The 12127-nt window shown below is 42.6% G+C and overlaps 1 protein-coding gene across 1 annotated transcript in view; it reads right to left on the reverse strand.

Moving 5' to 3' along the window:
* The window catches only part of MOSPD2 (motile sperm domain containing 2), a 146581-nt gene that overhangs the window by 59253 nt on the left and 75201 nt on the right, over nt 1-12127 (reverse strand). The gene's annotated exons all lie outside the window — the stretch shown is intronic.

Consider the following 12127-nt stretch of genomic DNA (forward strand, 5'->3'; position numbering starts at 1 on the left):
GAACTTTATTAACCCTTCAGGTGCTTCACAGGAATTTTTTGAATGTGGAAGAAAAAAATGAACATTTAACTTTTTTCACAAAAATGTTACTTTAGACCCAATTTTTTTTATTTTCACAGGGGTAACAAGAAAAAATGGACCCCAAAATTTGTTGTGCAATTTCCCCTGGGCACGCAGATACCCAATATTTGGGGAAAAAACACTGTTTAGGCGCACGGCAGGGCTCGGAAGGGAAGGAGCGCCATTTGACTTTTTGATTGTAAAATTTGCTTGAATAATTAGCAGGCGCCATGTTGTGTTTGGAGAGCCCATGTGTGCCCAAACTTTGGAGCTCCCCCACAAGTGACCCCATTTTGGAAACTAGACCCCCCAAGGCACCTATCTAGATGCATAGTGAGCACTTGGAACCCCCAGGTGCTTCACAAATTGATTCGTAACAATGAAAAAGTGAAAAAAAAAAACACTTTTTCATTTTTATGAATCAATTTGTGAAGCACCTGAGGGTTCCAAGTGCTCACTATGCATCTAGATAGGTGCCTTGGGGGGTCTAGTTTCCAAAATGGGGTCACTTGTGGGGGAGCTCCAATATTTGGGCACACAGCGGCTCTCTAAATGCAACATGGTGTCCGCTAACAAATTTAATGCAAAATTGGCTCAAATTGTTAGCGACACCATGTTGCGTTTGGAGAGCCGCTGTGTGCCCAAACATTGGAGCTCCCCCACAAGTGACCCCATTTTGGAAACTAGACCCCCCAAGGCACCTATCTAGATGCATCGTGAGCACTTGGAACCCCCAGGTGCTTCACAAATTGATTCGTAACAATGAAAAAGTGAAAAAAAAAACACTTTTTCATTTTTATGAATCAATTTGTGAAGCACCTGGGGGTTCCAACTGCTCACTATGCATCTAGATAGGTGCCTTGGGGGGTCTAGTTTCCAAAATGGGGTCACTTGTGGGGGAGCTCCAATGTTTGGGCACACAGGGACTCTCTAAATGCAACATGGTATCCGCTAACAAATTGAATGGAAAATCGGCTCAAATTGTTAGCGGACACCACATTGCGTTTGGAGAGCCCCTCTGTGCCCAAACTTTGGAGCTCCCCCACAAGTGACCCCATTTTGGAAACTAGACCCCCCAAGGCACCTTTCTAGATGCATAGTGAGCACTTGGAACCCCCAGGTGCTTCACAAATTGATTCGTAATAATGAAAAAGTGAAAAAAAAAACACTTTTTCATTTTTACGAATCAATTTGTGAAGCACCTAGGGGTTCCAAGTGCTCACTATGCATCTAGATAGGTGCCTTGGGGGGTCTAGTTTCCAAAATGGGGTCACTTGTGGGGGAGCTCCAATGTTTGGGCACACAGGGACTCTCTAAATGCAACATGGTATCCGCTAACAAATTGAATGGAAAATCGGCTCAAATTGTTAGCGGACGCCACATTGCGTTTGGAGAGCCCCTCTGTGCCCAAACTTTGGAGCTCCCCCACAAGTGACCCCATTTTGGAAACTAGACCCCCCAAGGCACCTTTCTAGATGCATAGTGAGCACTTGGAACCCCCAGGTGCTTCACAAATTGATTCGTAACAATGAAAAAGTGAAAAAAAAAAACACTTTTTCATTTTTATGAATCAATTTGTGAAGCACCTGGGGTTCCAAGTGCTCACTATGCATCTAGATAGGTGCCTTGGGGGGTCTAGTTTCCAAAATGGGGTCACTTGTGGGGGAGCTCCAATGTTTGGGCACACAGGGACTCTCCAAATGCAACATGATATCCGCTAACAATTTGAGCCAACAATTTGTTAGCGGATATCATGTTGCATTTGGAGAGTCCCTGTGTGCCCAAACATTGGAGCTCCCCCACAAGTGACCCCATTTTGGAAACTAGACCCCCCAAGGCACCTATCTAGATTCATAGTGAGCACTTGGAACCCCAGGTGCTTCACAAATTGATTCATAAAAATGAAAAAGTGTTTTTTTTTTCACTTTTTCATTTTTACGAATCAATTTGTGAAGCACCTGGGGGTTCCAAGTGCTCACTATGCATCTAGATAGGTGCCTTGGGGGGTCTAGTTTCCAAAATGGGGTCACTTGTGGGGGAGCTCCAAAGTTTGGGCACACAGGGACTCTCCAAATGCAACATGATATCCGCTAACAATTTGAGCCAACAATTTGTTAGCGGATATCATGTTGCATTTGGAGAGTCCCTGTGTGCCCAAACATTGGAGCTCCCCTACAAGTGACCCCATTTTGGAAACTAGACCCCCCAAGGCACCTATCTAGATTCATAGTGAGCACTTGGAACCCCAGGTGCTTCACAAATTGATTCATAAAAATGAAAAAGTGTTTTTTTTTTCACTTTTTCATTTTTACGAATCAATTTGTGAAGCACCTGGGGGTTCCAAGTGCTCACTATGCATCTAGATAGGTGCCTTCGGGGGTCTAGTTTCCAAAATGGGGTCACTTGTGGGGGAGCTCCAATGTTTGGGCACACAGGGGCTCTCCAAACGCAACATGGCGTCCGCTAACAATTTGAGCCGATTTTCCATTCAATTTGTTAGCGGACACCATGTCGCGTTTGGAGAGCCCGTGATGTGCCTAAACAGTGGAGCTCCCCCACAAGTGTCCCCATTTTGGAAACTATACCCCTCAAGGATTTTATTAAGGTGTATAGTGAACATTTTGAACCCAGAGGTACGGCACATTATTTGTTTACATTAGGTCATCATATTGAATAAGTTGTCATTATTCTTGAGCGCAAGTGCTCGCTACTTAAGTTTGCATCGGGTACTCAGGTATGCACCATGTACAGCGTGTGCTCGAGTGACATGCTCGAGTCCCTGCTCCGCATGTTTCACGGTTATTAGACACCCAAAAAAAAACATGCGGGGATCGCTCGTGCATGGCAGGCAATTCCCGTAAAGTTTTTTGGCCGCGAAGCATATGGGGCAGAGACTCGAGCATGTCACTCAAATACCCACGATACTCAATGCATACCAGAGCACCCGATGCAAACTCAAGTAGCGAGCACTTGCTCTCAACACTAGTCGCCATATCGTCATCTTTTTTTCTTACTTTTGAAAAAAATCCCAACCCCAGCCCTAACCCTAGCACAACCCTAGCCCCAGCACAACCCTAGCCCCAGCACAACCCTAGCCCCAGCACAACCCTAGCCCCAGCACAACCCTAGCCCCAGCACAACCCTAGCCCCAAACCCAGCCCTAACCCTAGCCCAATCCTAACCCAAGAGTTTATTTTTGACGCCGTTCCTTGTGCGGTATAAGTGATTAGACGACTTTATTCTTCGGGTCGGTGTGATTACAGCAATGCCAGAATCATATGGGGTTTTTATGACTGACAGCTGTCACACACTAAAAGACGCATTTTTTGTAAAATCTAATTTTTGCATCGCCATATTTTGAGAGCTATAATTTTTCAAGATTTTGGCAGACAGTCATGTGACGGCTCGTTTTTTGCGGGATGACTTGACGTTGTTATTGGTGCCATTTTCAGGCACGTGACATTTTTTGATCGCTTTCTATTCCGATTTTTGGGAGGCAGAATAAACAAAAACCAACAATTCAGGAATTGTTTTTTTTTATTTTTTTATTCTGTTCCGCGTGTGGTAAAATTGATGAGGTAGCTTTATTCTTCGGGTCAGTACGTTTACAGCGGTACCACATTTGTATCATTTTTCTATGTTTTGGCGCTTATACACAATAAAAGCTATTTTATAGAAAAAAATATTTTTTAGTATCGCTTTATTCTGAGAGCTATAACTTTTTTATTTTTCGGCTGATGGAGCTGTATGGTGGCTTGTTTTTTGCGGGACGAGATGTCGTTTTCAGCGGTATCATTTTAATTTATATGCGTCATTTTGATCGCGTGTTATTCCACTTTTTGTTTGGCGGTATGGTGATAAAGCATTGTTTTTTGCTTCGTTTTTTTTTTTTACCGTGTTCACTGAAGGGGTTAACTAGTGGGACAGTTTTATAGGTCAGGTTGTTCCGGACGCGGCGATACCAAATATGTGTACTTTTATTGTTTTTTTTTTATTTTTTTTATAATAATATTTATTGATGGGTACATTATATTTTTATTTTTGGTGTATTATTTTTTTTATTTTTTTATAATATTTTTGCACATTTTTTTTTTTTTTTCCACTTTCACACAGTTTATACACTTTATTACTTTGTCCCACTCTGGGACTTTCACTTTTTTTTTTCTGATCGCCTGCATGGCACAGGAATGGAGCACCATCCCTATGCCATGAAGGCTGTCAGAAGTGCACAGTGTGAAGATTGCTTGGAGATGCACTGCGCATGTCCAAGCAATCTTCCTGCTCTCTGGTGACCCGGATGTTGTCATGACGACATCGGGTCGTGATGGCAACACCCGGGAAGCCTTTGCAGACTGCGCTGGAAGCCGGAAGAGGAGGTGAGTATCGCCGATCACCTCCCCTTGCCCCCGCAATGCCGCGATCGACTTCAATCGACTTCGATCGCAGCATCGCGGGGGTTAATGTGCTGGGAGCGGTGCAGGACCGCTCCCTGCACATAGTACCGGGTGTCAGCTGTGACAATCAGCTGACACCCGGCGGCGATCGCGCCCGCACAGCCTGTGTGCGGGCGCGATCGCCATGACGTACTAATACGGGTCTGGGTATTAAGTCCCAGGGCACAGACGCGTATTAGTACGTCAGATGTCAGTAAGGGGTTAAGAGGCTCCTCTGTCCTCCACTCATTACCTGTAGTACTGGCACCTGTTTGAACTTGTTAGCATTATAAAAGACACCTGCCTGCAACCTCAAACAGTCACACTCCAAACTTCACCATGGAGAAGACCAAAGAGCTGTCGAAGGACACCAGAAACAAAATTGTAGCCCTGCACCAGGCTGGGAAGACTGAATCTGCAATAGGCAAGCAGCTTGGTGTGAAGAAATCAACTGTGGGAGCAATAATTAGAAAATGGAAGACATACAAGACCACTGATAATCTCCCTCGATCTGGGGCTCCACACAAGATATCACCCCGTGGGGTCAAAATGATCTCAAGAACGGTGACCAAAAATCCCAGAACCACACGGGGGGACCTAGTGAATGACCTGCAGAGAGCTGGGACCAACGTTACACAGGCTACAATCAGTAAGACACTACGCCGCCAGGGACTCAGATCCTGCAGTGCTAGACGTGTCCCCCTGCTTAAGCCATTACATATCCGGGCCCGTCTGAAGTTTGCTAGAGAGTATTTGGATGATCCAGAAGAGTATTGGGAGAATGTCATATGGTCAGATGAAACCAAAGTAGAACTGTTTAGTAGAAACACAACTCGTTGTGTTTGGAGGAGAAAGAATGGTGAGTTGCATCCAAAGAACACCATACCTACTGTGAAGCATGGGGGTGGCAACATCATACTTTGGGGCTGTTTCTCTGCCAAGGGACAAGGACGACTGATCCGTATAAATGAAAGAATGAATGGGGCCATGTATAGTGAGATTTTGAGTGCAAACCTCCTTCCATCAGCAAAGGCATTGAAGATGAAACGAGGCTGGGTCTTTCAGCATGACAATGATCCCAAGCACACCGCCAGGACAACGAAGGAGTGGCTTCGTTAGAAGCATTTCAAGGTCCTGGAGTGGCCTAGCCAGTCTCCAGATCTAAACCCTATAGAAAACCTTTGAAGGGAGTTGAAAGTCCATGTTGCCCAGCTACAGGCCCAAAACATCACTGCTCTAGAGGAGATCTGCATGGAGGAATGGGCCAACATACCAGAAACAGTGTGTGCCAACCTTGTGAAGACTTACAGAAAATGTTTCACCTCTGTCATTGCCAACAAAGGATATATAACAAAGGATTGAGATGAACTTTTGTAATTGACCAAATACTTATTTTCCACCAAAATTTGAAAAAAAAATTTTTTTTTTCCAACTCAGACAATGTGATTTTCAGGATTTGTTTTCTCATTTTGTCTCTCATAGTTGAGGTCTACCTATGATGTCAATTACAGGTCTCTCTCATCTTTTTAAGTGGGAGAACTTGCACAACTGGTGGCTGACTAAATACTTTTTTTCCCCACTGTATGTAATAATACATATTTCTTCTTATATAAAATCAAGTAGTGAAATCGACACTACAGGAATGATTTTTATAGGCGCTAGGTCACCTGTATGATTGTATAAGTTGCTTGATTTGAGTTTTGGGATGACAGACTCGCTCTAACAGCGTCATATATGTCAAGTATGCGTTTAGCTTGGCTCACGAGACCCGCAGTTACATGTGAGGCCAAATTCCTCTGTAATGTGTTTTTTATTCAGCTTTTTTTGTGTGCAGAAAATCCTGTGTGTTTAACAGTTAAAGGGGATGTTCCCTTTCAGATAATGATCTTCCCAGGGTGCAGGTAAAACATACAGTAACAAACCGTGATGTAGTCACCGTCCCCGGGTCCAGCGGCGAGCCTCCACCTCTGCTCCTAGGGTCTGACATTGGCTGCAGGGCTGACGCCATATTAACAGAGCGGCAGCCTATCAGTGAGCGCAGCGCGGCAGCCTATCAGTGAGAGCAGCGCGGCAGCCTATCAGTGAGAGCAGCGCGGCAGCCTATCAGTGAGAGCAGCGCGGCAGCCTATCAGTGAGAGCAGCGCGGCAGCCTATCAGTGAGCGCAGCGCCTCAGCCAGTGTAAACAGACATCCTCATCGGCGCCACAGCCAACATCAGACACCAAAAACAGTGGTGGAGGTTTGTTATGTTCTAAAAAAAACGCACCGGGGGCAGAATATTTTCTGAAAGGAGACAACCCTTTAATCAGTACGGTCCCTACACAACAACCCTTTACCATGAACACATGAGGAGGATTTATAAAACTGTCTAAAAGAAAATCGGTCTTTCTTGCCCATGGCAACCAATCACAGACCAGCTTTCATTTTGTATTTTGCTCATGAAACATGAAAGTGAGCCGTGATTGGATACTCTGGGCAATAAAGATCGTTTTACCTTGTGAAAGTGTCATAAAACTGCACCATTGTGTCCTCATTTATCTAAACGATAAACTGCATTGGCCACAGGAACCAATCAGAGCTCAGTTTTCATTTAAAAAAACAAAACAAAAAAACAACTGTGGTAAAATGAAAGCTGCACTATGATTGGTTGCTATAGGCAGCAAAGACAGTTTCTTCTTTAAGTCAGTCCTATAAGGCTTTATAAGCGCCACTAATGCCCCAAACTAAAGCTCTAAACATAGGAAACACAATTATTCAATCTAGGTCATGTGAACTCTTCTCCTACGGCGTCTCACAGAACATTCAAGCCTTATTTTTTTTTTAATAATTTTGTATTATTGTCCTTGTGCAAAGCAATGGTCTCTTTCCTTAAAGGGGATGCCCACTATTTGCACAACCCCATCTTAAATGCTCGAATTCACTGAGTAAATTAAGAAAAGCTTATTCACATCCAGGTTCGTCGCCATGTTATGTCATGTAAGTGCTGCGAACAATCAGAGGCCGCTGATCTGCTGCTGCCCATCAATATTCTGTCAGAGTGGCAGCGCTAACATGACATAAGGCGCCGGTGCAGGAGGACAGTATAATTAGAAAACTCAGGCATTCATGAAGGGGATGTCCAAGTAGTCGACAAACACTTTAACTTTTTTTTGACCAGTGTTGGCTTACTGTACGCCTGGTTCACATGAGCGTATTTCATGGTCCATATATTGACCGCAATGCCCGGTCTGGCGGGGGTCTCCCTACGCCAACTTACAGCTGCATATGTGTGTATAAGGCAGTCAGTTTGGGTATGCAGTCTGTATATGGACTGTGAAAAACGCTAGTGTGAACCCGGCTTTAGTAATAGTTCCAACGCCAGTCAATAAACCAGGTACTTGATGCGTTTTATTTCAAGCACATCTGGTGCAACTTTACACGTTTTTGAGTAGTTGAATCCATTGAGCTTGGGTAACATCTGATTTACAAATGTGCCAATTGGGTATTTCTTTTTTTTAATGCAGTGTAAACTGACCTGTGGTGCGTTTTTGAAATCTGCAACATGTCAATTTCTCTTGTGGGTATTATGAATTTTTACGTGTACATTTCCCCGATAAGCGTATGTTCAGACAGGGCGTTTTTGGTGCGTTTTTTTTAAAGCAAATTTTCAGCAGCGTTTTACAGTAACCGGAAAGTCTATGAGATTTCAGAAATCTCATGCACACAGCTTGTTTTTTTGTTTTCCTGACTGTTTTGTCAAAGAGCGGCATTTTTGCAGAATGCAGCATGTCACTTCTTTCAGCGTTTTTCACGTAGTTGAAAAAAACGCAGGTATCAGGTTTTGCTGCGTCTTTTGTGCCAAAACCTGAGGCCGTAGAATTAGGTAATTTTTTTTTTTTACCAAACTTTATCAGCACGCACAAGAGACAAATGGACAGTGACAAAAATGCTGCAAAAAAGCACAGCAAAAACCAAGAAAAAAACTGCTTTTTGAGGCAGAAACTTTACTGCCAAGAGAGGTTTTGCTGCAGAAAAAAAGTGCACCAAGAACGCCCTGTGTGAACATATCCTAAAATTGCATTACATGCAGAAAAACAGCAGGTAAAAAAGGCAAATGCATCTCTAGTGCATTTCTGCTGCAGAATCGCACTAAAAACGCATGTAATTTGCACAGGACTGTATCAATATACTTTTTCCAAAGCGAAATACCAGGAAGCGTACAAAAAAGCAGCTTTATTTAAAAGCATGACATAACAAAAAGAGACAAAAACAGCAGCGTCAAAAACAAGATAAAAACGGCTGTAAAAAAAAAAACAACCAAATAACCGAATTAACATAATAGGTGCTAATCATGCTATCTTCACACACAGCATTTTTACAGCGTTTTTTGACGTTTTTTTTCTGTAAAAAAAGAAGCTTCATTTTATAGTACCAGCAAAAGCTACAATATTTTAGAAATCTCCTGGACACACTTGTTTTTCCTGAATGAGTTTGAAAACTGCAGCATGTCAATTTTTCAGCATTTTTTTTTCACCCATAGAAAGTAATGAGAAAGTGCAAAAGTGCTGCAAAAAATGCAACAATCGGGTTTTGCTACATTTTTGCAGCCTTGATTTGGTGAATAAAACTAACTTTATTAACAAATAACACATATAATCAGCACCCAAAAAAAAGCAGCAAAAACGTAACAAAACAGGTAGCACAGCGGCAGTCTAACCTGCGTTTTGAAAGCAGCTGCAAATATGCGGTGCATGAACATAGCCTTAGAGACTCTATTCAGAGAATACTATAATTCTGACACTGGAGTATTCAGTAAAAATGCCATTTTGTGGAGAATTTGGAGAAACCGATTGTTAGATTAGTTGTGTTGAGCTATTTGAATTATTCTTGTTTGATTGGTTTTATTGCAAATGGCAGAAAGTTTGTAAATTTTACTAATGCAAATTGTCTCTTCAGAGAGGAAGAGGACTAGATCTCTAGCGCCACCTATTGGAAGTGACGATCCTAAAAGTCAATATCGACCCTTTAAAGAGCCTTGCCACATGACTTAGGATAAAAAAAAGCCAAACCAAAATCTCAATTTACAGACACTGTGTTTCGTGGTATTTCCTCTCGTCAGTGCAAAGATCTCATACTTTGCACTGATGAGGGGCAATACCCCGAAACACCATGTCTGCAAATTTAGATTTTGGTTTGGCTTTTATCCTAAGTCATGTGGCAAGGCTCGTTAAAGGGTCGATAATGACTTTTAGGATGGTCATTTCCTGTAGGTGGCGCTAGAGTGTATATTTAATTTCCCAGAGGATCATGCATGGCTTATAAGTCTCCTCACTCTGAGATACCAGGCCTGGCTCGTCACTCTCCACAAGGAGAAACCCTTGGATTCTAAATTTTACTAATATACCTAATTTGCAATGGTGGTTGAATAATTTCGCCTGCACCTGTATCCTACCAGAATAGAATAATTCATTCCCAGTCATTCTTCTGTAGCTAACTCTCACACAGTTAAATCAGCAAATCTGGAAAACTTCCTCCTAGATGTGGTAAAGCCTGTGAATATCTCGAGTCATTACCATCTCAGTTTCTACTTACACTCTGGCCTCGTGACATGTCCCACGGTGCAGTTCCTCTTCTTATAGACCGTCAGACGCCCCACGGACAAGACTGACATCTTGGAACTGTAACATATATACAAAAAAAATACTCTGAAGTATGTAGAAGTTAAAAAAAAACTCTAGGGTAATAAAAAAAATGCAATTTGTTGGAAACTTACAGTTTGATGCACAGGAGAGCTACAGGTCCCACAATCCGCGGCTGGTTAACAAACAGATACGAAGAGGCAAACACAGAGCAGAGACAGGGCAGCGCAGGCTCAGGGTTAGGTGTAGCAGTTTGCACCCGGAATTAAAGATGAAAAATTAAGCAGGTGTGGCCTTCTTTTTCCATCCCTTTACCAGCAGTCATACAGAAGGCCTCTTCAAGCAGTCAGTAGCAGTGTAGCTACCCCTCCTCTTCGCGAGAACGGAAACAGATTATCCAAAGTCAATTGAATCATTTTGCACGATTTGTTGGCGCTCCACGCAGGCAGACATGCAATATTAATAGTCATTAACCAGTTAGTCCAACAAACGCTGATCTGTATTACCGTGTTAGCACATAAATGAAAACCCCGCACACTGAGCGAAGTCGCTGCTGGAGATCGTGTCTGCGCGACGCGTTTCAAAAATGATAAGTTCAGACTTTAATAAGGGTACAGAGTATACGCATTAGTTCAATCTATATAATCCAGAAAAGCAGAGCAGAAAGGTTAATAAAAAGGAACATTTTAATGCTTTTTTTTTTTACTTGCACATTCTAGATGTTTATTCTGCCCACGACACACTTGCCGCACATAAAATCTAGATTTTTTTTTTTTGTCCTTTATGGTTATACAATAGCCGTCAATCTTTCGAGAAAATGAAATGTTTAACTCTAGGAAAAAAAAAAAAAAAAAAAAAAACCTCGGAAAAGGCTGATGTCTTCCTCAGCAATAAATGGATCTGCCACTTACAAAGAAATGAACAATCTCTTAAATGTAGTGCAAACTACTCTTTAGAAATGACAGCTGTTATCAGCCGCGGAAACGAAAATCATTCATTGGTAATTGCTTTCCCCAGATAACACCGTGACATTGAAAATACAGCAGTTTCACCAGTAGAATATTAGTATGCGGGACATATTTCAGGAATATATAAACATGTTCATACTGTGCCTCCTGGTTCATGAATGAAATACTAAAAATGATATCATCATGTGATTGATTTTTAACAAGACTTCACAAGAGGGGTAAATTCAGGCATATTTCAGGACCAGAATTATTATAGCTGACCACTTTTCCATTTGCTTTTTCTTAGAGGGGGCCTGTAGTTCACCGTCCATTATTTACCCACCGATGCAGAAAGCTGCTTTAACTAATGGATTATCCTGTGGAGGAAGCAATGAGTCAATGCAATGCACTGACGGCCCATTCATTTCAATAAACGGTGTGTAATGCTTCATCTCTCTGAACACCTGGAGGCGTTTTTGCACCTACTACACTCGTAGCAGGACCTGACACATACTTTTGATGTTCAGTGTAAGGGACTCAAGCAGACGTCTGAGGATCTTGGTCTGATCTCAGACAGCAATGCACCAACCTGACAGCTTAATATATATCTATGAGACTGTCACACTGGGGTTGGGAGACCTCCTGTCAGCCAGTGCATTAGAGGTCCATGCTCGGACTGATTTGCACAGACGTCTGCATGAGACTTCGTCTCAAATCCACCTAAATGGCTCTGGCTCTACTGGAGGGTCCTATGTGGGGGGACCCCACGATATCACATCCACGTGCTTTAATACGACATTCCGGGTTCTGCACTTATGAACTACGATTGGCAAGAAGAGAGAACAAAAAGAGTAACTCTGTTACTACAAGTGATGAATCAACCATAAAAAAGGTGATCAGTGAAGTCTGACTGCTGTGATTTCCACTGATTGCCAGAATGGGGGACCTATGTATTCCATTTAAAGTGCTACTCCGGGGTATTATTGTCTATTTCAACACTGGAGTGATATCACTAATGTATATTCCCTGTATGTAGTATAATATTAACCGACCGCAGTCTTCTGCTGTT

This window comes from Phyllobates terribilis, unplaced genomic scaffold, assembly GCF_046119375.1.
Source record: "Phyllobates terribilis strain yellow unplaced genomic scaffold, ASM4611937v1 Scaffold_2__4_contigs__length_985480577, whole genome shotgun sequence".
Taxonomy (NCBI): Eukaryota; Metazoa; Chordata; class Amphibia; order Anura; family Dendrobatidae; genus Phyllobates; species Phyllobates terribilis.